Source organism: Monodelphis domestica, chromosome 7, assembly GCF_027887165.1.
Source record: "Monodelphis domestica isolate mMonDom1 chromosome 7, mMonDom1.pri, whole genome shotgun sequence".
Classification (NCBI taxonomy): domain Eukaryota; kingdom Metazoa; phylum Chordata; class Mammalia; order Didelphimorphia; family Didelphidae; genus Monodelphis; species Monodelphis domestica.
Genome location: NC_077233.1, coordinates 238,137,526 through 238,161,599, shown reverse-complemented (window position 1 = coordinate 238,161,599; position 24,074 = coordinate 238,137,526). Strand labels below are relative to the sequence as shown.

The window sequence follows — 24,074 nt, the reverse complement described above, 5'->3', positions numbered from 1 at the left end:
ACATGTATGAGATATTCCAAATATCTTAGCATAATTTAAAAAAAATTTACTTTCTGTATTAGAATCAGTACTAAGTATTGGCTCCAAGGCAGAAGAGTGGTAAGGGCTAGGCCATGGGGGTCAAGTGACTTGCCCAGGGTCACACAGCTGGGAAGTGTCTGAGATCACATTTGAACTCCACACCTCCCGACTCCTGGCCTAGCTCTCTATCCACTGAGCCACCAGGCTATCTCTTACCATAATTTAAAACTTTTTTTTAAACCCTCACCTTCCGTCTTGGAGTCAATACTGTGTATTGAGTGGTAAGGGCTAGGCAATGGTGGTGAAGTGACTTGCCCAAGGACACACAGCTGGGAAGTGGATGAGGCCAGATTTGAACCCAGGACCTCCCATCTCTAGGCCTGACTCTCAAACCACTGAGCCACCCAGCTGCCCCCTAAAACTTTTAATAACAGAAAACTACACAAAATCTTTTGGGAAACTATGAAACAAATCACCTTTCCAATTGCACGACAATCAGGAGAACAGGCATTTTTATAAAATTCTCTTTGATTTTTAGGTGTGGAAAGCTAAGTTATTCTCAGTTCTTTCCTACTTAGACTCTGTGGAACTGTGTCCAAAATGCTGGCAAATATTTAAAATATAGATCCTTGTAGGATCCCTTATTTAATGTTGATATTATTGAACAAAATCATTACTGGTCACAAAACAAAATAATGTCTGATTCTGGGGGCAGCTGGGTCGCTCAGTGGATTGAGAGGTCCTGAGTTCAGATCTGGCCTGTGTGACCCTGGGCAAGTCACTTAACCCCCATTGCCTAGCCCTTACTGCTCTCCTGCTTTGATTCTAAAAACTCTATATGAGTTAAAAAAAGGGGGGGGCAGCTGGGTGGCTCAGTGGATTGAGAGGTCCTGAGTTCAGATCTAACCTCAGACACTTCCCAGCTGTGTGACCCTGGGCAAGTCACTTAACCCCCATGGCCTAGCCCTTACCACTCTTCTGCCTTGGAGCCAATACACAGTATTGACTCTAAGACAGAAGGTGAGGGTTTAAATTTAAAAAAAAAAATGGTGAGGAATAGCATGATGACGTAGGGCGCCACACTTGAAAAGAAGACCAGAGGAAACTCTTTAGTGAGTTGGGGTGATTGTTTGAGGCAGGGGGAACGCAATCGGGCAGCAGGCACTGAGCACTCAAAATTCAAAGAGAGTCAAAAGCAGGGTCCCTGGCCTGGAGAAGTTGCCATTCTGACGGTCTGTGCGAGGGGAGGCTTTATCCAAAGGGATGCGCCTCAGATAGAGGAAGGCTGCCTTGCCAGAGGGGAACATCGCCCTCCCCGGAGATTTGTCATTCATTCTCTCCACTTTGTTCAGCTGCATTCAGAAGGGCCGACGACGTCCCCCCTTATGGATGGCTAGAGGTGCCGGGGCGATTTACACTTCAGACCCACGCACCCAAGTATTTTAGTAAGTGTCAGAAAAGAACAATGGGCGTCAAGGTGAGTGATGTTGGCATTTCAGCGCCGTTAAAAATAGCATCCCCTCACCTTCCGGAGGAGATGCTCGCCTGCCGAAGAGAAGGGATGTCGTGCAGGTAATGACGCATTTTCGAAGCTCAGAATTCAGTTTGTTCCTTCTCTAGGTTCCATCTAAAGACCGACCACCGCAGACTAATAAAGGCAAAGTTTAAAAACGTACTCAAGTTGATTTTCTCTCCCTCAAGCCAATTATTTATTTAGGAACGAGTTATGGAAATAATAAATAAAATATATAAATGTATAATTTATGTTATTTATAGAGAATACATCCTATATGTAAATAATACATCTGATAAATAATTGCCTATCGGCTTTATTTAGGAAAACTCATTTGTCTTGATTAAAGTCTTGTTGACGTGGCTACTCTTCTAAGGGAAACTGGACAGACGTTCCTCCAGAGGGTCCCATCTGCCCTTCGGTAGCATCCTATATCCTGACTGATTAGCTACAGCACCGGCCAGGAGGTTGGCTCGTGCGTGGGCTGCCCTCCAGGACACAGACAAAGACCAGTCAAATTCTTTCGAACATCTGAATACATCCTCTATTAGAGAGTGAGTCAGGCAGTGAGGGAGGAAGGATTTATAGAGCTCCTACTATGCGCCAGGCACTGGATTATCTCATTTGATTCTCCCATTCCCATTTTACAAATGGGGAAACCGAGGCACACCACTATGGTATCTTCTTTTTAAACTCTTACCTTCTGTCTTAGTATTAATTATTTTTATTTTTTATTTCTAAGATAGAAGAAAAGCAAGGGCCAGGCAACTGGGGTTAAGGACTTTGCCTTACATTTGAACCCAGGCTCCTCCTAACTCTAGATCCGGTGGTCTATCTACTGTGCTAGGTAGCTGCCCCATGGGTTAAGTGTCTTGTCTGGGATCACACAGCTAGAAAGTTTCTGAGGCAGGTTTTGAACTCGGGTCTTCATGACACCAAGCCCAATGCTCTACCCATTGCCTTTTTGCTGCTTTTCACCTGATATAGTTCTGATCTGGAGCATCAACAGTAACTACCTGTACAGTAGGAAACCTAGACGGATCTCTTAGCCTTCTTAGCTGCTCACAAGGCTAAAACCAGGCATCACGCAGCCATGTACATCACTTTGGGTCATGGAAAAATATATTTTTTCTTCTTTGACTTTGCTATAAGGGCTTTGTGTGTGGTGTTTTGTTTTTTTGTTGGTTTGTTTTGTTTTTGTTTTGTTTTTTAATCCAGGAGGGGGGAAAGGAGAAAAATAAATGCCTGACAATTGAAAGAAAAAAATTTTAACATCAGTTTCTCTAGGCAGTCTTTTCTAATGCTCATCGTTATCTATGAAGTGATTCTGTGTTTTTCTGTGTAACTACTGTGTAAGTTCCTCAAGGGCAGGGGCTAGTTTTCATTCTTGCCTTCATGTCCCTGATGAACAGCAGGAGCTTGATAAATGCTTGTTAGATTTGCAAATGAAAATGTTTTATTTTACAGTAAAGCAGGTTTCCATTTCGGAAGTCTTTTATTTTATCAGGGATTACACAGTCATTAGTATATTAAACTCTGCTGCTGAAGCTGGCTCTTCAGCATGAGGAAAAATGCATTTTATGCCAACGTGTCAAGATTTGATGAGCATGTTAAGGGGGAGCAATGTTGGGAGCCCAAAGAGATCTGAGTTGTAAACTGTTAGCCTTTAGAGTATACGTTTCGAAGTTATTACCTGAAGGCTGAACTTAAGCTAATAATAAGGCAAGGATTCTTCATGCCTTTTGTTCATTAGGAAGTTAAAGCCAACGGATCCCTTCCCAATGTGTTTTTAAATGTTTAAGAATAAAATAATGCCTAGTTGCAAAGGAAAGCATTTATACTGCAGGATCCAATCAAGCGTCCAAGAAACTGGCTCCTGTTGCCACCGCTGAGCATCAGTATTATTTTCATATTTTCATCAACAGTGTAAGTAAGAAGCAGAGGGCTGGCAAGTCGTTAGGAGGCCTCCTAATGACTCTTCTTCCTCCTTGAATTATTCATATTAAAGATTTCTCTATCTATTTGCCACTCTTAAAAAGGATTTAGTTTGATGCTTCTTAAAGAAGAGCCACGTTATGCTCATGAGTTTTATCCGGTGTGCTACAAATTGGATGTTATTGGAAATAACATTTAAAAACAATTTGGTTTACTATATATTTTACTGCATGAAATCCAGGCAGAATAAAGAGTTCATAATGAATGGCTTTGAAGCCAGAAAGAAATGGGTTCCCATTTTCCCTCACGCAGTGAGTGTTTGTGTGATCCTGAGCAAGTCACTCACCTCTGACATACTGGAGGAAACTAAAGCTCCAAGAGGAAGAGACAGGGCTGACACTTATTCTAAATAAAGGCAGCTTCCTTGCCTAGAGTTCTCCATGCTAGTGAAATCACAGATCCAGTTCCTACGTCAATGAAATCATGAGTCCAGTCCCTATCCCTAAGCCACTGACGATAAAAGAAAACCTATCTAGGAGTCACAGAGTGTAAGAGAAGTATGCACAAAATAAACAACTCGATTAGTCAAAAGCACTCATCTCAGATCTCACTGGACCCTGAACTTTCAAAGAAAGCAACAAAAACACTTGTTCTTGAAGGTAAACTGGGGGCACTGCACTTGTCTGTCTGGGAGGAAAATATTCAGCAGGCTGGGATCTCTCAAGGCAAAAATTGTGTGCTCTGGGCAAAGAAATAAATGTCTGAGAGCTAATGGGCTAGAATCTACACGTGGAAAAACGATTTCCACATTTATGATTCAGGGTTTGATTTGTTAAAGGATGAGGGATGGGTAAGCTAAATAAGCCTCTGAACTTGGGTGACAAAAAATATCAGTACTTAACGACATTGCCTGGGCTTGTGACCTTGCTTTAAGTAGTGAAAAAAAAATTAATACTTGTGGAAATGCAAAATTGGAACAGCTAGGTAGCTCAGTGAATAGAAAATAAAGTTTGAAGATGGAAGGTCCTGTGTTCAAATTTGATTTTACATTCTTCCTAGCTGGGTGACCTTGGGCAAGTCACTTAACCCCAACTGCCTACCCCTTACTCCTCTTCTGCCTTGGAACCAATACAAGAGAAGGTAAGAGTTTTTTAAAAAAAGAAGGTAACATGGCATAGGTCTATCCCCTTGCTCTTACCACATAACTGGCCCATGTAGTTTTTCAGTAATACATTTTATTAGATAGCATGCTAATTTACACTGCATCTCTGGCTTAATTTCTCACCTCAAATATGTTATAATTTGCTCATCTCCACCTTCGCCTTCTAGGTATGCTAAATTTCAATTCTTTGGAGACAGCATCATCAGAAGACTGTGAGTATTTTAAAAGCTGAAGACAGAAGAAAAAATAAAAATTTAAAATAAAAAAAAAAACTTGGGGCCATTAAATGAACTTTTCAATTTCCCCAAAATAATCTAGTTTGTTCTCTTCTTTCCTGTTCAATTCTGAGCCAAATCATTCATTGTTTGAGGTCACTGTCCAAGATCTAGATCTGGATGGATGGATTCAATAGGTGGTCTACCCAACTGCATATCAATATACTATCAATAACGGTTTGTGCATTCATCAACCACCTATGCATGGATCAGGGCTATCAAGATAGATATGCCTTTTATGGAAGCAGTTAGGTGGTATAATGAATAGAATGCTTGGCCTGGAGTCAAGAAGATCTGAGTTCAAATCTAGCCTCAGACACTTTCTAGCTGCTAAACCTTTAGTAGCACACTTTTATATGGACTCTTTTGACAGCCTGGTGAAGCCTACTGATCTCTTCTCCAAATAATGTCTAAAAATGCCTAAAATAAAATACATATGATTACAAAGGAAACCAGTCATACTATAATTATCAAAAAGGAAGAAAGAAAGGGAGGGAAGGAAGGGAGGGAAGGAAAGAAGGAGAGAGGAAGGAAGGAAGGAAGGAAGGAAGGAAGGAAGGAAGGAAGGAAGGAAGGAAGGAAGGAAGGAAGGAAGGAAGGAAGGAAGGAAGGAAGGAAGGAAGGAAGGAAGGAAGGAAGGAAGGAAGGAAGGAAGAAAGGAAGGAAGGAAGGAAGGAAGGAAGGAAGGAAGGAAGGAAGGAAGGAAGGAAGGAAGGAAGGAAGGAAGGAAGGAAGGAAGGAAGAAAGGAAGGAAGGGAGAGGAGAGAAACCCAGCCTCACAGCTCCAGGTTAAGAATCCCTTTTCTCTTGGAGCTCTTTCCATATTACCATGATTTCTTACAGTCCATCACCATTCTGCCCCTGGGTTATCCTAGCCATAAAGTAGAAACAATAATATTATCTTCTCTTTACTTCATTTGGGGGGCTAAGTAGATTCATTAAGCAGTATTTACTCGACAAAGGAGGTTAAATGATTGCTGAATCTGACCACTAGAGATAGCTATGCAAAAATGCAAATAAGGCCACAATCTTTCCTTCCAGGTTAATATAGCCCTACAGAGGAAAGCAGCAGTTTCTAGAAATTACTCATTAGAATTGAATTAGTAGGCTCCCTCCTAAGAGCTACAGACTATAGCTAATATATTTATATCCTTAATGAAATTAATGCTACCTTTTCTTTGTAGCTTGGTTCCCTACTCAAATAGTTTGCCCTTTGTTTTTACACTTCCTCATTTCAAAAACCTACACAGGGTCATTTTCATAACTATAGCATTCTAGATTGCTTAGGAGGAGACAGGATATTTTCAGTAATATTGCTAACTAAAGTTTATGAAAATGTTCCTCTTAAGCATTTTACTTATGTATACATGGAGACATCTAGAACTATATCTCGTGATTTCCATTGATCTCTATGATATTTCCATATGTACATCTTAAATTCAGCATATGGAAATCTGATGGTCTCTTCTGCCCCATAGCCCAGGAAATCTTCATAGATTTGGAGTGTCATCTAAATAGAAAAAGAACTGTCTCGTGTACCCTATGATGTGATTTACATATACTCAGAATAATATCAAGTGTAATAAAATTCACACTGGAATAGTTTCATAACTATACATATTATAATAAATTCATTTATATGTTTTTATCTATTCAAACAAAAATGGTAGAAAGGGAAAGTCTAAAAAATGGTTTATTAACTATCAACTATTAACTATTAACTGCTATCAGTGATCAATGAAGAATGTGGACTGAATACTTAATTGAAAAGCTTTTATTGTTTTTAAGATAACTTTTCAAATGTAAGAGTTGGAACTTGAAAAAGGAAGCTACGAATGGGTAAGAACTAAAAGTTTTTGTGGGTTTTTTAAAGTAAAAATTTTTTTAAATGAATTTAAATCTACCTTCTCACCACCCTCCCCCCTAAAAGAAACAAAAGCAAAATTCCTGTTACAAATATATATAATTAAATTCCCACCCCCCCAAAAAAATCTCAATCTGAACTCTAAGTCCATCATCTCCCTATCAGTAGGTGGTTTGCATGTTTCATCATGAATGCTCTGGGCAAGGACACATGTGATACCCAGACGAATCGCGCGTTGGCTAGGGAAGGGGTGGGGGTGGTTGGGGGGGGAGGAAAAGAAAATGATTTGTTTCCAATGAACAATGTATGAAAATGACCAAATAAAATAATGTTTAAAAAAAAGAAAAGAAAAAGCATGTTCCCTAAAGAAAAACAAAACCAAAAAAAAAAAGAATGCTCTGGAAGAATAGCTGATCCTTGACTGAATCACAGATCCTAAGTCTTTTGATATTGGTTGTTTCTTACAATACTGTTGTCATCATAGAACTTGTCCTCCTGGTTCATCTCATCATACTGTATCAATTCATATAAGTCTTTCAAATTCTCTCTGAAACTATCACCATGTTCATCATTTTTTACAGTGAAATATATTCCATCATTCCCATATTATTACTTATTCAGTCATTCCCCAATCATGGACCTCCACTCCTTTACCAATTCTCTGCCACCACAAAAGGAGCCTTCATAAATATTGTTGTTCATTTTGGGTCTCTTTTCTTGTTTCTTTGATCTCCTTTGGGTACAGACCTAGGTGTGGTACTTTTGGAGTCAACAGTTATGTACAGTTTAATGACATTTGGGGCACAGGTTCAAAACTTTAAGGACTAAATGATTGAGGAAAAAAAAAAGATGAAGATCACTGTGGCAACCGCCTCATTCTCAACTCAGATCTTGAGGAAAGGAGAAGACCTGCTGGAACAAAAAGGACCTCTGACAAGTTCTAAAACATCCTGGTCAGAAAAACTGAATCAAGCTTCTAAAGCTATTGCATGCCATGCATTAGCTCAGAAACTAGGAGGCTTAGAGCTGCCTTTGCCCATGACCTGCATCTCTTGAGAGGCTTTCGGAGGCAGTGGATAGCAATTCCCCAATTCTCTATCCGTTACTTCACCTCCAACCTATCAACAGATGCGATGAATATCACAACATAATCTCAATCATAAGCCCTCAAGGTTTTCACACAGGCTTTCATGAATTCCTGTGGCTAAACAAATTCACCATTTAGTAGGGCCAACCTTCTGGCAAGGAGCCTTTCCTGGCTGGCTAGGTAGATCTTCAGATGACCATCAGGCACTAAAGTCTACACTTGAAACCCTTCTGGCTTGCTAGGACCTTCTTGCCAAAGCTTACCAGTTACAGGAATAGCTTTTGAATGTTCAAGGTCACCCTCTTACCATAATGAAGCTCCAGAGGTTTTAGAAGAGGCTTTTATCCCTAATGCATCAAAAATCCACTTAAAATCTTTCAGTATTCTAATACTCAGTATGAAACAAATATATAATTCTCTAATCATCTACAGTATGTTTGAAAGCTTTTGATCAATGCTGTTTACAAATTAAATATGATACAGATGGGTTTCTAGATAGAATGGTTTTCTGAGTTGACTGTGAGTAATGAATATATCTCTAATTTCAGGAATATAACAGAATTCACATTTGATAAGCGTGTCTTCCTAAAAGAAAGGCTATCATGCTGAATTAAAAATTAGGAGATCAGCGTTTTCGTTCCAGTTTTTCCATTAGAATAAGTGTAACATCCCATCTGAGCCGCTCCCCCGATTTGCAATCATTCTAGTGTGTTGGATCCCTATAGGAACAACTGCCACTTCATGTTTTGGGAGTAATTCTGTAGGTATATTCCGTCTATTGTAATTTCCTAGATGCTACACTAGTGCGCTTCCCATAAAACAATCAGTCAGGAGACAATTAGCTTTTGATAAAGGTATTTACTAAAAGGGTAAGGTTAGAATAGTGGATCCAAACTATTTCTCCAAAAATATGGGGTACATTCTCACAAATATGCCCAGAATCCACGGGAAGAATGGGCTCAAATTTGTATTCCAACAATAATGTGGCACACGTATAGGACACACTTGTGGCAAAGGGGAATAAACACAATTCCCCTTTGTGTGGTCTGGTTCCTTCTCCATAGAGTGCTCATATAGCTCTCCTAAGCTGCAGCAGCTCAGCTGGTCACTCAGGGTCTGTTCCTCTCTTGAGTCTATAGCAGGCACTGCTCTCTAATGCAAGGGTTCAAACTCCTTAAAAGGGCTTTCTCCAGCCAGTGACGGAGTCGGTATCTGGGCCTGTCCTTGTTTGTGTGTCTGCTCTCAGCTGGACACTTCATCTACTAATAGTCCAGTAGCTCCAATGACTTGGTTGCTACAGGGAGCAGAAAGGGAAAATTTCCCCCTCCCTCATAAATACCCTCTAATTCAGAGGTTAAAATAGAAGCTTATACAATAAAGAGGTTGGACTAGATAGACAGTCTCTAAATTCTGCCCAGCTCTACCATTTTATGGTTTGGTATTCCAAACATATTTCCAACATGAGAATAATGCTATTGCATTGCAGTTACCAAGTTGGTGATCATTCCTTTTTTAAGTGGCAAGAAATTAAACACTGTATAAATGGCTATGTCATGATATTTGGTATTCTATTATGAAATATAGCATCTAGCCAAAATAGATACTAAAATGATAAAATGTTCAATAAAGCAGCTGCTATAAATCAGTCTAAATTCATTTCAAAGTCAATGTGATGTAGAAACTCGAGAGCCTCTACCACAAAATAACTAAAATACTGCCTTTTGCCTCCTCTACTTAAGTACTAGAGAGTTTCTATTTAGTATTAGCAAAGAGTAACAACTTTTAATAATTTCCTATCTGGGTAGGACTTGAATAATATAAAAAATCAAACAAAAATGAGCAATACAGAGAAACTTGGGAAGACTTTATGAACTGACAGAGAGGAACAGAAGAAGAAGCAGGAAAATGAAACAGGCATTTATGGCCATATTAATGTAAATGAAAACAAGAGGCAGAGGAACTGATTATTTTGAAGACAGATCTTGATGTCCAGAAATAGATCAGATAATGAAATGTACTTTCCCTCCTCTTGAACAGTATTTGAGGAAGTCTAGGTACATATTATACCAGAAGTGGTCTTTTTGTCCATTGATTTTGCTCACACTTTTTCTTTACTACATACAAGGGTTCAGTAGTAGGGAAGGGTTGAGAAGACAGTGATTGTGGCATCTTCAAATGGTGTAAAGAAAATGGCACCATTTAAAAATTTTTGTTGCTGTTTTAAAGAATAGGTCATTCTAAACAAATCTCACTTTTTATCTTGATAGAGTAATTAGACAACTCACTCAAAGAAAGGCTTTTGTATCTCTTGTAGTAGCTCTTGTATCTCAATACGATATAGTGGCAATAGGATACAATATAGTGGTTCTCTTTTGTATTTGTTGTATCTGTTGTGTCGTATACAACATGTCTAGATTCTAGCAAAGCATTTGAAAAAGTGACTCATGCCATCTTTGTGGATACAGAGATAGCTGATGTTTATATAGTGCATTGAGGATTAGGAAATGTTTTAAATACATTCTTTCATTTGATTCTCACAAGGCCACTAAAGGTAAATGTTACCTGTATAATTACCTATATTTTACAAAAGAAGAAACAGACTGAAAGCACTTATGTGACTTGTCTTTGGAATTAATGTCTCCGATGGGATATGAACCCGAGCCTTCCTGCCTCTGAGTAAAACATTTCATTCATCACATCATTTTGTTATTGGTTTTCAGTTATGTCTGACTCTTCATGACCCCATTTGGGTTTTCTTGGCAGAAATAATGGAGTTCTTTGCTATTTCCTTCTTCAGCTCACTTTACAGATGAGGAAACTGAGGCAAACAGGGTTAAATGACTTGCCCAGGATTACTATTAAATGTCTGAGGCTAGATTTGAACTCAGGTCTTCTTGACTCTAGGCCCAGAGTTCTATCCACTGAGCCACCTAGCTGCCCATCACTATGTCATACTGCCCTGATTTTGATGCTTATGGTCCAGAATAAGGAAAGGGATCATCCTGTTTGCATTCCGCCCTAGCCAGGTCCTATCTGGAGTATTGCTATATCTCACTTGTATATAGCTCTCTGCATTGTTTCCTTGTTTGGATTGTAAACTCTTCATGGGCAGGGATTATTTTCCTCCTCTTTTGTATCCCGAGCCTCTAGCCTAATGTCTGACAGATAGTACCTACTTATAAATGCTTGCTGACTCGAGCTGGCTTGTTTCCAATTCTGGGAGCCACATTTTAGGAAAAGATGTCACCGTGATCTGATGATTCAAGAGCAGGCTATTCAAGCATAATTTCAAGGGAATATCTAGTGCTGAGAAGACTTCAAGGAGGCACAATAGCTGTCTTTAAGCACTTAAAGGTTGTCATGTAAAGGACAGACAGCTGTAGGCGGGCAGCTTGGGCACCTAGATGGAACAGCAGATAGATCATTGGGCTTTAAATCCAAAGACTCATCTTCATGAGTTCAAATCCAGCCTCAAGCACTTACTAGCTCGTTGACCAGGCAAGTCACTTATGTTTAAGGTTAAGTTCCTTTTAAATTTGTCTCAGTTTCCTCAGCTGGAAATGAACTGGAAAAAGGAAAAGGCAAATCACTCCAGGGTCTATGTAAAAAACAAAACAAACAAACCAAAAAAAAAAACCCAAATGGGGTCAGGAAGAGTCAAACATGGCTGAAATGGCTCAAAAATTAACAATGATGTTGGACAAATCCTTTAACCTCCTGGCTTTCAGTTTCTTCACCTGTGAAATGATGAGGTTGGGCTACATGGCCTCTGAGGTCCCTTCCCACCCTACACCTATGATCTTATGTTCCCTTCCACTCTGAAATTGTGTGACCTTTGAGGTCCCTTCCTATTCCAAACCAATTCTGGTTTTATGAATCCAGAGCACAAGAGATATGCACATACAGCTCATACAGGAAGGAAATCATCAAACATCCAAGAAGAAAGGACACAGAGCAGCAGTTACCACTGTCATACCACAAATTCAATTTTCCCCAAATTAATCAGTAATTATTTCCAGGATTAGGTCTGACACCTTCCATTTTTATAAAGTAAGTAGATTTAGGTTTTCTCACTCTTGGTCCATTATAATGCAAGGCAGCTGAAAAGGGTCCACTGACCTTGGAGACAACTACAGAAATGAGCACATTAGCAAGATTAATAACCTTTATAATTCTGAGTGAATTCCTTTAACAGGAGAGTAAGGGATGTGAATCTGAGTGCATGATGTAACATACTTGAGGTATCATTAGCCGAAATCATTAACTACTGGCTATCCCACAGGCTCTATAAATAACAGTTCACATTTATATAATGCTTCATTGTTTAAAAAAAAAATTTTTCCTCACATACAAATATCCCTGTTTTACAGAGAAGGAAATTGAAACTCAGAGAGTATAAGCAATTTGCCTATATTCTAATTATTAGTAGAGCTAGAATTTGAACCTTTGCCTTCTCAATTCAAGTATGATGCTCTTTCAACTGCACTAAGCTCCCTTCCTAAATATCAAATCAAAACATCACATTTTGAAAGAAGACCATTATGGGAAGAGAATCTTATTTTCTTTGAACACAATATTAAGGCCCACTGCTTTCAAAGGTGAAAGGTGCTTGTTTCAATTTCTTTGGGGAATGGACTTCTCAGAAAAACAAGGATAACACATCATTTGTTGCTTACCACTTGGCTGCTTTCCTGAACAAGTATCCTTATCACTATGCTAAGCCAGTGTAGAATTTTGCTATTCACAACTTGTATCATCAGGCAACTAGTTCAATATAGCAGCTAAATTTATACTAAAAAACTCATGTCTAAATTTATGGTAGAAGTTAATAGGAAACTAGGATTTAGTATACAGAGACATGTTTTACTGATAATTTTTTAGAAGGCCTCTGTTCTATATGCTGAGAAATGTGTGTATTTCTGTACTATCTTTACTTGGTGTGCTAAATAAAATCTCATTTTACAAGTCTCCTTATTTGGTTCTATATGTTTTGACTGTTTCCTTGTACTGACAGACTGCTCTGCTGATAGTGATTAGAAAGAATGCTACTGGGTGAGAAATCCCTTATGATAAATGTGCTTATAAATAAGCATTCAGTGGGAAGAATACAACTACATTCCAGAGACCTGGACTCTTGTCTTAACTCTGTTACTAACAAATGTTTTGACCTTAGAAAGTCACTTTACCTAATTCCAAAACTCAGCTGCTTCATATATAAAATGAAAGTGGGACTAAAAGATTTCTGAGTCCTTTTCAGTATTAAACATCTATGACTTTAGTAAGTCCTTGTACATTTTAATTTAGTAGATTTAATGAATGTCTTTTTGGAAAGTTTTTTTTTATCTTTATTTGAATATTGTCCTCTCCTAACCTTCCTTGGGAGCAAGAATGAAGTAGCCTAAAGGGCATGGGCCAGAAAGTCAAGTATTTGAAGAACATGCCAGAAATGTAGAGGAAAATATTTAGCGGCACAAAGAGCCAAAGTCCAGAAGGGCAAGAACAACACCAGTCCATCCATAATATCAGCAAGCTCCATCTGAAAGCAAATAACCACTATAATTTTAGAAGTACCCATCACTTTTTTTTTTCCCATCACTTTTGAGTAACACTGCCCCAAAACAACCCTAGTGATAATGGTAATAAGCATTCATAGCATTAGAGAATTTTGGCTGACAAAACACTTAAAATATATTATCTCATTTGATGTTATAAAATTATTAAATTGTAAAACACCAAAAATGGCATCATCTTTGTCTCTAGTTCCTATGTGTATATACACTGCAAAAAAAAAAATGAAGTGTAGCAAGATTTACCCTTTGCTACAACAGAACAAAATATTTGGTTTTGAAAACCTCACATTCCTCAACTTTTTTGTTGTGGAAATAGTGGGTGCTCTTCATTTACATCATGTGAACAAATTTTCTGAAAATCAGTAAAGATGAGGGGTTCCCATTCTTAAAGAAATTTCAAGGAGCAGTCCAGTTTATGCTTTCTCCTCCATGAAGCTTTCGTGATCCTCTTCAGCAGGAAGTAATCTTTCCTCTGATCCTCTTCAGCAGGAAGTAATCTTTCCTCTGAAGTTCCCTAGCACTTGATTTGTACCACTTTTATGGAATTTGTCACATTCTATACTGTATTGTGATTAGTCTTGCCTCCCCTTCTATTGTAAACTCCAGGAAAGCAAGAATATTGACTTATTCATCTTTGTGTAACCCCACAGTGTCTTGCACATAACAGATGCTCCCCATTAGAAATGAAAGTTGGATACAACAAAGCAATGCTGATAACCCTTTTTGCTTGCTAAAGTGAGAGACAACCTTTTTTTATTCTCTTAATGCTTACACATTAATAAAAAGCTATGTAGGCAATACAGTTGTTTAATGGCTTTTCTTTTCACATAGATTACAAACAAGTTTAATAAAAAGAAGAATAAAAAATGCCACCCATCTTCCCTCACTGCTTTTATTTAAGGTTTCCATACTTGCCAAGAATATATGTAGGAACTACAGACAAAGAGAAAACACAATTAAAAAAAAAAGGAAATATACCAGAGAGTATCATTAGCCTGAAATAGCAAATTCTATCCCTACCCATCCCCCTTTAGAAACCACATCTTAGGAATTGATTCAACTTTATAAGAATAAGAGCAATTGAGAAACAGTCAATGCATACGCACAGTTTTCAAGGCAAGAAATTCAAATTATGAACAGACATAATGTAAAAAATGCTCCAAATTACTAATAATTAGAAAATTTCCAATAAATTAACTCTCAGCTTACTTTATTCTGTCTATCAGATGAGTAAAGGTGATGAATGTCAGAAAGACTACAGAATATGAGAGGCATTAATGCATTAGTGGTAGAGTTCTGAAAGGGTAAAGCCATTCCAGAAAACAAATTATAACCATGCTCCGAAATACACTAACCTGTGCATACCAATTGATCCAGAGATAATACTACTAGGCCTATGCTCTAAAAAGATCAGAGTGTAATAATGGAAAAGGGGAAAAGGCCCAATAAGTACAAAAATACTTAAAGAAATATTCCTTTTGTTGTGGCAAAGGACTGGAAACCAGGGGGATGCTCATCAACAGGGGAATGGCTAAATAAATTATGATACATAAATTTAATGGAGTTTTATTGCCCTGTAAAAAATAATGAAGAGAATATTGGGAAGATTTTTATGAAGTGATATAAAATGAGCAGAACTAGGAGAACCATTAATAGAATAACAGCAATGTGAAAACAAAAAACTTTGAAAGACTTAAGAATTCGGATCAGCATGATGACCAGCCATGACTCCATAGGACCAATGATGAAGGAAGGTGCTATCATGAGTTATTTGTTAATTAAGTTAACAATAAAAGATTCTTGATAGATTAAGTATAGGTGACTAGAGAGATGAGTTTGAGTGAGCTGGATTTCTTTAATTCAGAATAGAATTCTCAAAGAGGATGATGGGAAAAAGGAATTTCCCAGAGGTTCTTGAGAAGGACAGTTGGACCAATGATCACTCTTAGGAAGGTTGTACAAGGAGCTTGCTCTGGGAGTTTGAGAAGATCTGGTGATTTATTATTTGGAAACATCCTAGCATCAAAGAGAAAGTGGTTGACAGAAGAGTGGTGTTGCAGTTCCTCTGTTTGGCCAGTGGTGGCAGGAGAGAGCAATTTTGAGTGTCAGTGTCAGTGACTTCTGACAAGCTGAGTTTCATCTGAACAGAAGGAAGAAATCCAATTCATCTCTCACTGTTTACAAGTTTGTATTTTAGTGTTAGGATAGGAAGATAGTTTGGGGATTAGATAGACAGACAGACAGACAGACGGACAGAAAGACAGACAGACAGACAGATAGATAGAGTAGTTAAGTCAGCTTTGACTTTGGTCAAGGAAGAAGAAAGTCTCTGGCGAGACAGATTTGGGGGTGGTTTTAGTTAAGATAAATTTAGAATTAAGGAATTACATTTCATAAACCTTTCCAAATTCAAGATCCTTATTTTCCTTATCTTATCACTACTCCTATAGAAGTTAATATAAATAAATAGGTTTTATAGAAAGTTATCTCCAATCAAGTTCTTCAACTACTGGTTCAACCAACTCTCAACCACCAACTCCCAACAACTGAATCTTCCATAGTCTATTAATATCTACAGATTAATAACAGAACTAACCCCAAACAACAGTACCTTCCTCTTCATAGTGAGATGATACACAGAATAATCTGAACATTTTTAAACATAGTCAATGAAAGAATTTGTTTTACATGACTTTGTATATTTCTTATATGAGTTTTGTTTTCCTTCTTTTTTCTAATGAGTCAGAAATAGGAGATAAAATAAAAGTTAACTGTAAAATATAAAACATGTATATATTTTTGTAAAATTTATAAAATTATAAGTTATAAATATAAATATTTATAAAATGTAAATTTAAAATTTAGAAAGGCTTAAGCACACAGTACTAAAGAAATCTATATATAAATTAGCCCATGTCAAAAAAGATCCTTACAAGAAAAATTACTTTGACTACTTAGTGATTTCATCAACAAAGCAGACTGCAACCATCTATGCTTGTGCTTCTTGTACAATTTTTGTGCCGTGTCTTCCTTTAACACTCCACAGAGTTTTAATCTAACATAATGAGATCTTCCTCTAAATCTTTGGAGCAGGTTATCCACTGGTTATTCTTCATTCACACTACGTGACTAGACCATATCCTTTTTCTAATCACACATCTCTCTGGACATCCTTTACACCATGCACAAATCACTACCTTAAGTGATTGTGGATCTCATTTGGTAGATATTGTAATGTTTCAGAGATTGTTGCCTTTAGCAGGATGCCATCTATGTGCAGCACAATTACAGAACCTTACCCACTATTTATAAAGACTTTCTCTTCCACTTTAACTTAGTACAGGACATGCAAAATATTTAGTTTTCTCTATGCCTTAGTTTCCTTAACTATAAAATAAGAGGATTGTATTCAATGATCTTGAACATCTTTTCCAATTCTTTTTTTTTAAACCCTTGCCTTCCATCTTAGAATCAATACTGTATATTAGTTCCAACGCAGAACAAAGGTAAGGGCTAGGCAAAGGATTGGTTAAATAGCTTGCCCAAGGTCCCATGGCTAAAAACGTGTCTGAGGCCAGATTTGAACTGGGGACCTCTCATCTCTAGGCCTGGCTCTTAATATCCCTTCCAATTTCTAATCTATGATCCTCTAACATCTTCTAAGATCAGTGAACATGTGTCCTCATTTTATGTCTTGCTTGGTTTAAATTAATAGTCGGTGGATCATCAAGCAACATTATCTCTTAAATTAATCCCAAAATTGATCTCAACATACAACAAAGATATAGTAATCATTGGTTTTGTTCTCTTTTCCTTTTATCCACAAATTATTGCAATTTTTAAGTTGATTATGTTTCCATGATCTTTTTTGGGGAAACTGGTTTTTATCATGGGGGGATATGTATAAATGGAGATTTTGAGAGTTTGGACTTCATCCCCCAGAAGTCCTTTAGTATTTCCCAAAATTCCCTTTTTTCTGCGTCCCTGTGTTTTGCATGATTGCATTTAAGTGGCTGTAACTCCTCTCTCTTCCTCTCTTGGACCTGTGACCAGGCTGAAGTCAGGCAGTTCTTTTAGTTATTATTAATAAAATTTTATAAAATATAATATTTAGTTATTGATTATTTATTTTAAAACCCACAGATGTCTTGTAAGAGAAGAGCTTTTAAAAGGTAATATACTAAAAAAATAGAAAACAAAAGGTGGTGTACTGATATAAAAGTAATTTTTTGCATCAAAAATCAGTAAGTACAGTGGATCCTATATTATGTACATCTTCAGTTAATTATACAGAACAAGTTAGAAGAATTTAAAAAGCTTTTACCAAAAAGCAATATTGTAGAGACAATGCAACAGGTGGCTTTTATGAAAGTAGAAAACTTCAAATTAAAAGAAAATTTAAAATAGTACTTAGAATCACTACATAATCAATATATTCATATTTATTAAATATGCCTACAGTATGCCAGCAGGACAGCAAGGTAGAATAATGGATAAAGTGCCAGGTCTGGGGTCAAGGAGACTCATCTTCCTGAGTTTAAATCTGCCTTCAGACACTTAGCTGGGTGAGCCTGGACAAGTCATTTAATTCTGTTTGCCTCAGTTCCTCATCTATTAAAGGAATTGAAGAAGGAAATGTCAAGCCACTCCAGTATCTCTGCCAAGAAAACCCCAAATGGGATCATGAAGAGTCAGACATGGCTGAACAAAAACAATTATGTGCCAGACACTATGCTAGGATATAAATACAAAAAATAAAGTCATTCCTACTTGCAACAAACTTACATTCTAATGTGGAAGACAATGGGCACATAGATAATATATAAATAGATATTATAAATATGAAGCAAATAAATACAAATCTATACATTGTAAGTGGGGGACTGGGAACCACCAGGTGGAGAAGCTCAAGAAAAGTGACTACAGGAGATGGTGCCTGAGCAGGGAATGAAAGGGGATACTGGTATATGGTATGAGAGGATGAAGCAGAAGCCCACAATGAATAAAACAGACTAGAGTGGTTTGAAACTTGGGGTAGAGACCAATCAGGAAGCTGTTGCATAATCTAGGCAAGATGTGACTTTGGATTTGAACTAAGGTGGTATCTGTCCTGAACCAAGATGGTGTCCTGTGAGTCAGAAAAAGGGGGTTATGTAGACATGTTGTCAAGGTAAATGGCAAGATCTGGTAAAAGATTAGATATGTGGTATCAAAGTGAGGAATATCAGATAATATAATAATATTATTGTTAATTATATTATATATTATTAAACAACATTAAAATTAACAATATATTATATAAATATAAAATAATATGTATGAAAATATAATAATAAGATTATATAATTCTGCTAACTAATAATATTTAACTGGAAATTCTCCCCTTTAGTCTCCTTATGCAATCTTTATTATAGTTAACTTTTCCTTTTTTGAGGCAGCTAGATGGTACAGTAGATAAAGCACCAGGTCTGGAATCAGGAAGATTTGACTTAAAATCTCAGCCACTTACTAGCATGTATACAGTAGGACCTCATTTTACTTGAACTTAACACAGGTGAATTTAGGTATTTAAAAAAAAAGGCAGAAAAACTACATAAAATAAAAAAAAATTTAATTAGGCATTAAATCCACACAATTTTCCCAAGGGGCATAAAGTCTTGCAGCAATTTACCCAATCATGCTCATTTTTACTATGAGAAATATTCGTCTTCTCCAAATTTTAGCTTCCCCATCAGTCTTTGTCCAAAATTCTGTCATGTAACAAGTCACGCCCATGTCAGAGCAGGGCTTCTCTTTGTTTCATTAATGGTATTTAGTTATTAATAGTGGCCCCAAAGTACAAGAGCAAAGATGCTAGTAGCTCTGAGAAACCTTAGGAAAGTTGTAAAGTACTTAGGTATGTTCCTGCAAGAAATATTTATTAAATAATGGAGTTTGCTATTATGTGTGATTTTCAATTTAAGCACAGGGTGTTGGAACATATTGGTTGTGTAAAACTGCATTACTAGCTGTGTGATCTTGGGCAAGTCTCTTAACTTTGTTTGCCTCTGTAAAATGAGCTGGAGAAAAAAATGGCACAGCATTCCAGTATCTTTGCCAAGAAAAACTCAAATAGGGTCATAAAGAGTTGGAAATGTCAAAAGAATAAACAACAAAAACTTGTTTGCTTTCTTTGCAGAGACAAGGGAGCATGGGTATAGAATAGTGGTGCATCTACTGTCATGCACAGCTGACGTGTTGTATGGTTTTACCAAATTGTTAAGCTGCTTCCCCCCACTACCACCCTTCTAGATACAGATTTGCATTTATTAACTTTATATTTCTGCTGTATATTTTTATATATGTACTTATCTTCCCCATTAGAATATAAACTAAGTGGAAATAGGGAGTGTTCCATTCTTTCTGTCTCCAATGCCTGGCACATAGTAGGCTTGTAACAAGTACTTGCATTGTTCAGAGATATATCCAGAAATAAAGATGATATAAATAAGAGATAATAGTAAAAATAAGGTTTTTTTAAAAAGGAAAATTAGGAAAAGGGGAAACAAAATTAAATTCTAGCATAATTATTCTTGCCAAATTGGAGAAACCATAAAATGGATAAATATATTGTCAGCAAAAAGCAGAGCATCTCCCAAGAATACAGATGATATTGCTCAAATGCTCTGAGCCTGAGAACCCCAGAAAAACCCTGAAATTTGATGAGCTAAAAGTAAATGACTGTATTAAAAGGATTTTTTTTTCTTGGTTTTCTCCCCAAACTGGGAAAAACTGACATTTTTTTCCACAACCTTTGTTTTTTCAGTTCTATCTTCTAAGTCTTTGTAGCTCTAAATGTATCAGATCAGGTTTCAATATTATTATATTGAAGGAATGTGCCAGACTGACACTTTAGGAGATTTCTATAAGAAAAACACAAGAATGTTTGGTCAAACATCACTAAAGGGCTGACCAAAACTGGGCCACCTAATGCAAAAATAAATAAACAAAATGGAGTGAATAAAAATGAAATCAATTTTGCTTTTAGAAGAAAAAAAAGTATTCCTCCTGTGCTGTCAAGGACTCACTTTACTCTGACTTTTTGAAGATAACTACCTTAAAAAATGCAAGGAAAGATGCAGAAGACAGGGAGGCTGAGAAAGTTGAAATAATTACGGACACACTTTTCTGGCTAATGGAAAACCAAGACAAAAATAACCATCCTACCCAAGTGGTAGAATTTTTAGGTGGTAGGAAGCCTAACCATCTAAAAGAAGGAAGTTTCTCTCCTGCTGCTGCCACCTAAAAGTTGTTTTTTTGTGTGTCAGGCAGGATTGTTAAATGTGGGAAAACACAATTGCAGTAGCTCAAAAGAAATGTAAGCTGCACACATTTAGAGCCATCAACATCTCAAATGTTCATACAGATTAATTGTGCCCAACCTGTGGTAGAACCTTCCAGGCTCACACACTGTATGCTGACCCTATATTGGAATGTCCTTTGTGTCCTCTTAACATGTGAAAGACAAAAGATGATGGTGTTAGGCAGTCATCAGGGTGCTGGGCAGGACTGTCACTGGAATGGGCACAGGGGAACTCTGTTTCATTTTAGGACCCTTTGACCCAAAGGGTTAATAACTTAAAAAGTGGGAAAGGAAACTCTTAAATACACATCTCAGTATTCTGGAGGTTCCAAACTTTCTATCTGGGGATATTCTTTCTCTTTACAATGATTAAGAGAAGAATAAAAGGAAGTTATGCCTTCTAACCCTAACCACTGGCTACCATTATGTTGACTGTTTTTTTGCTAATGGACAGGTTAATGGGTTGGTGACATAAGTAGAAGAAGATGGAGCCTATATTTTTATGTGCCTTCTCTGTCTCTATCTAATTGAATGCCATCAGAACAAAATTCCTCTATAAATCTAGGATCATTAAAGTCCACCAGTCTCCAGAAAGGATGCTTGCCTGACTATTTATTTTTTTTCTCCCCAAGAATAACTGCTAGGCATCACTCCTATCCCTACCGAGGTACAGAGACTGGAATTGTGATGTCACTGAGGTAAGGAACTCCCAGATAAACTCTCTCCTGATATAGATCTGCCCCTTCTCTGTAAGGTGTAGTCTAAGAGAATAGTCTAGAAAAACTGAGATTCCTGAGTTCAAATCTGGTCTCTAACATTTCCTAGCCTTGTGAACCCAGGCAAGTTATTTAACTCAGTTTGCTTAAATTTTCTCATCTGTAAAATAAACTTCAGAAGGACATGGCAAACCACGCCAGTATCTTTGCCAAGAAAATCCCCAATAGGGTCATAAAAAGTCAGACACAACTGAAAAATGACTGAATAAGGACACTGAGAGATTAAGTGATTTGCTCAGGGTCGCACAGCCAAGATGTATCAGAAGCAGAACTTGAACCCAGGTTTTTCCTGGCTCTAAAGCTCTCACTTTGTTCACTAAACCAAGCTGTCTCTCTACTCCTATTTACTGTTTGCTATTTCTAACATTCTTCATTAATTATGTAGAAAATAGGCTCATAGAAAATAGGGATCATTTAATTATTTGTTCTTCTATGGCCAGTGCTTAGTGCAGTGTTTAGCACTTAATAAATATATTAATTGAGTATCAATTTTGATTTGGATCAGCTACTCACAGAATCATAGATCTAGGGCTAACAGGTGCCATACCTTATTTACTATGTGTCATAGTCTAGCCATTACATTCTTCATCCATTTTGTTCTTCCTAATGGATTGACAGGCTGATCTCTTTTGAATCAATGTTCACAAGCCACATGGAGCTCAAAAGGGGAGCCACAGTCACAAGTCATCAATTTATATAAGAGGAAACTGAGGCTCATAGAAATTAAAGGAATTGTCCAAAGTCACACAGGTACAATAGGCTTTGTTTGAATCCAGGTCATTTGCCAGTGCTCTTTCCATGGTATCACACTTGCTCTTTGTTCATTGTTTTGTTTTTGTTTTTAGTTACATTATACAAAGCTCACTATCTGGTCCTAAGAAGATATCTGATGATACCTTTAATAAAATTTGAAGTCTGATTTTTTTTTGTTTGTCTTAGAAAGAGATCTATCTAACAATTGAATCTTAGATAAACAGAATTTGAGAGCTAATAAAAAGCCTTTGAGATCATCTCCTTTGCTTAGATTAAAAAAAAAACACATGTTATTTATGAAACACAAAGTTTGTAAATGTAGTTTGGGGCCCCTATTGAATTGAAAGTAGCAATAGTTATTCTAAATATACTAAATAGAGTAAACTAAATGTACTCTAAAAATAAGCAAATTAGGGGCAATTTTGATGGTTCCACTGATTGGATTGAGAGCCAGACCTAGAGATGAGAGGTCCTGGGTTCAAATGTGGACCCATACACTTCTTAGCTGTTTGACTCTGGGCAAGTTATTCCACCCCCATTGCCTAGCCCTTACCACTCTTCTGCCTCGGAACCAATAGACAGCATTGAAAGACAGAAGTATGGGTTAAATAAGAAAGTAGATCATATTCCTACTCTTCGGATTCCTACCCTCATAGATTCTTCTTCCTCTTGTTTTCCCCTATTTCTTCTTTATTTATTTGAGGATTCAGACTTCTTAATTTCTCTCCTCTTTGGATATTAAATATGGGGACTTCCAAGGCCTGAATATAATTCTATTTTTTGATGATTTTTGTTGTTGAGTTGTTTCAGTCATGTCCAATTCTTTGTGAGCCCTTTTGGGGTTTTCTTGGCAAGTATGAAGATTGGATTTGGCTATCTCCTGATTGTAACAATGAAGGTACTTAGCTCTTCCTTGATAGTGAAGGTAAAATTGTAATCCCCAGTCTATTTTTAGATTTTAATTCCCCAAAGTGTTAACTCAGTATTTAAAGTAGATCTACCCATTTTAACCACAAGAAGGTGTGAACTAACCACAAAAAGGAGTGAACACCCATTTCATGCATTGAGTAGGATGTCTGTGACCCAGTGTGAAAGAGTGGGCAGTCCTGGAGAGGAGTGTCTGCTGTGATTGGTAAACGTAAAAATTTAGGGGAGGTGACACAAGAGAAAAAGGTCTCTAAATAGAGGAAACAGAGGCACATAATGATTTATCAATAGATCATTCAGTCACTCAAAGTTGGACTGGAAGACAGACACTTGAGGAGAGACTGGAAGACAGACCCTCAGACTTGGAGTGAAGCCACTTGCTTCAGACTGATTTCCTTTTAGACAGTCATCATGTTGAGTGTAAAGGCTGACTTAGTTTCCTTGCCTTTCTGGAGGTGTGAACCTCTGAAAGGCCCATTGTCTTGAGACTCCTTTCCCCTCGATGGGGCTGAGAATTTCTACTTGGCTCAGAGGAAGCCTGAGCGCTCGCCTCTCTCTCTCTCTCTCTCTCTCTCTCTCTCTCTCTCTCTCTCTCTCTCTCTCTCTCTCTCTCTCTCTCCTGTTTTCTCTCTTTCTTAATATCTTCCATCTATTGTAAAAATAAACTACCATAATTTTCATTTTACTTTAGTAATTCATTTTGTGATTTAGAAATTAAATCCCTGGTGACCACCAATTAAATATCCAGTCCAACCACAATAAAATTAACACAAGGATAATGGAATGGTTTGCCACTTCCTTATCTCATTCATTTTACAGATGGAAAGAGTGATTTGCCCGAAGTCACAC

The 24,074-nt window shown here is 37.3% G+C and overlaps 1 protein-coding gene across 3 annotated transcripts in view; it reads right to left on the bottom strand.

Moving 5' to 3' along the window:
* KIAA1958 (KIAA1958 ortholog) overlaps positions 1-24,074 on the bottom strand; it is a 238,271-nt gene that overhangs the window by 112,685 nt on the left and 101,512 nt on the right. For 2 of the 3 annotated variants that reach the window (XM_056806615.1, XM_016423849.2), the window contains exon 3: positions 4,755-4,859. The exons of the other annotated variant lie outside the window; for it this stretch is intronic. The gene's annotated coding sequence lies outside the window, so the exon portion shown is untranslated. The remainder of the gene's footprint in view (positions 1-4,754; positions 4,860-24,074) is intronic. 3 annotated transcript variants of the gene reach the window in all.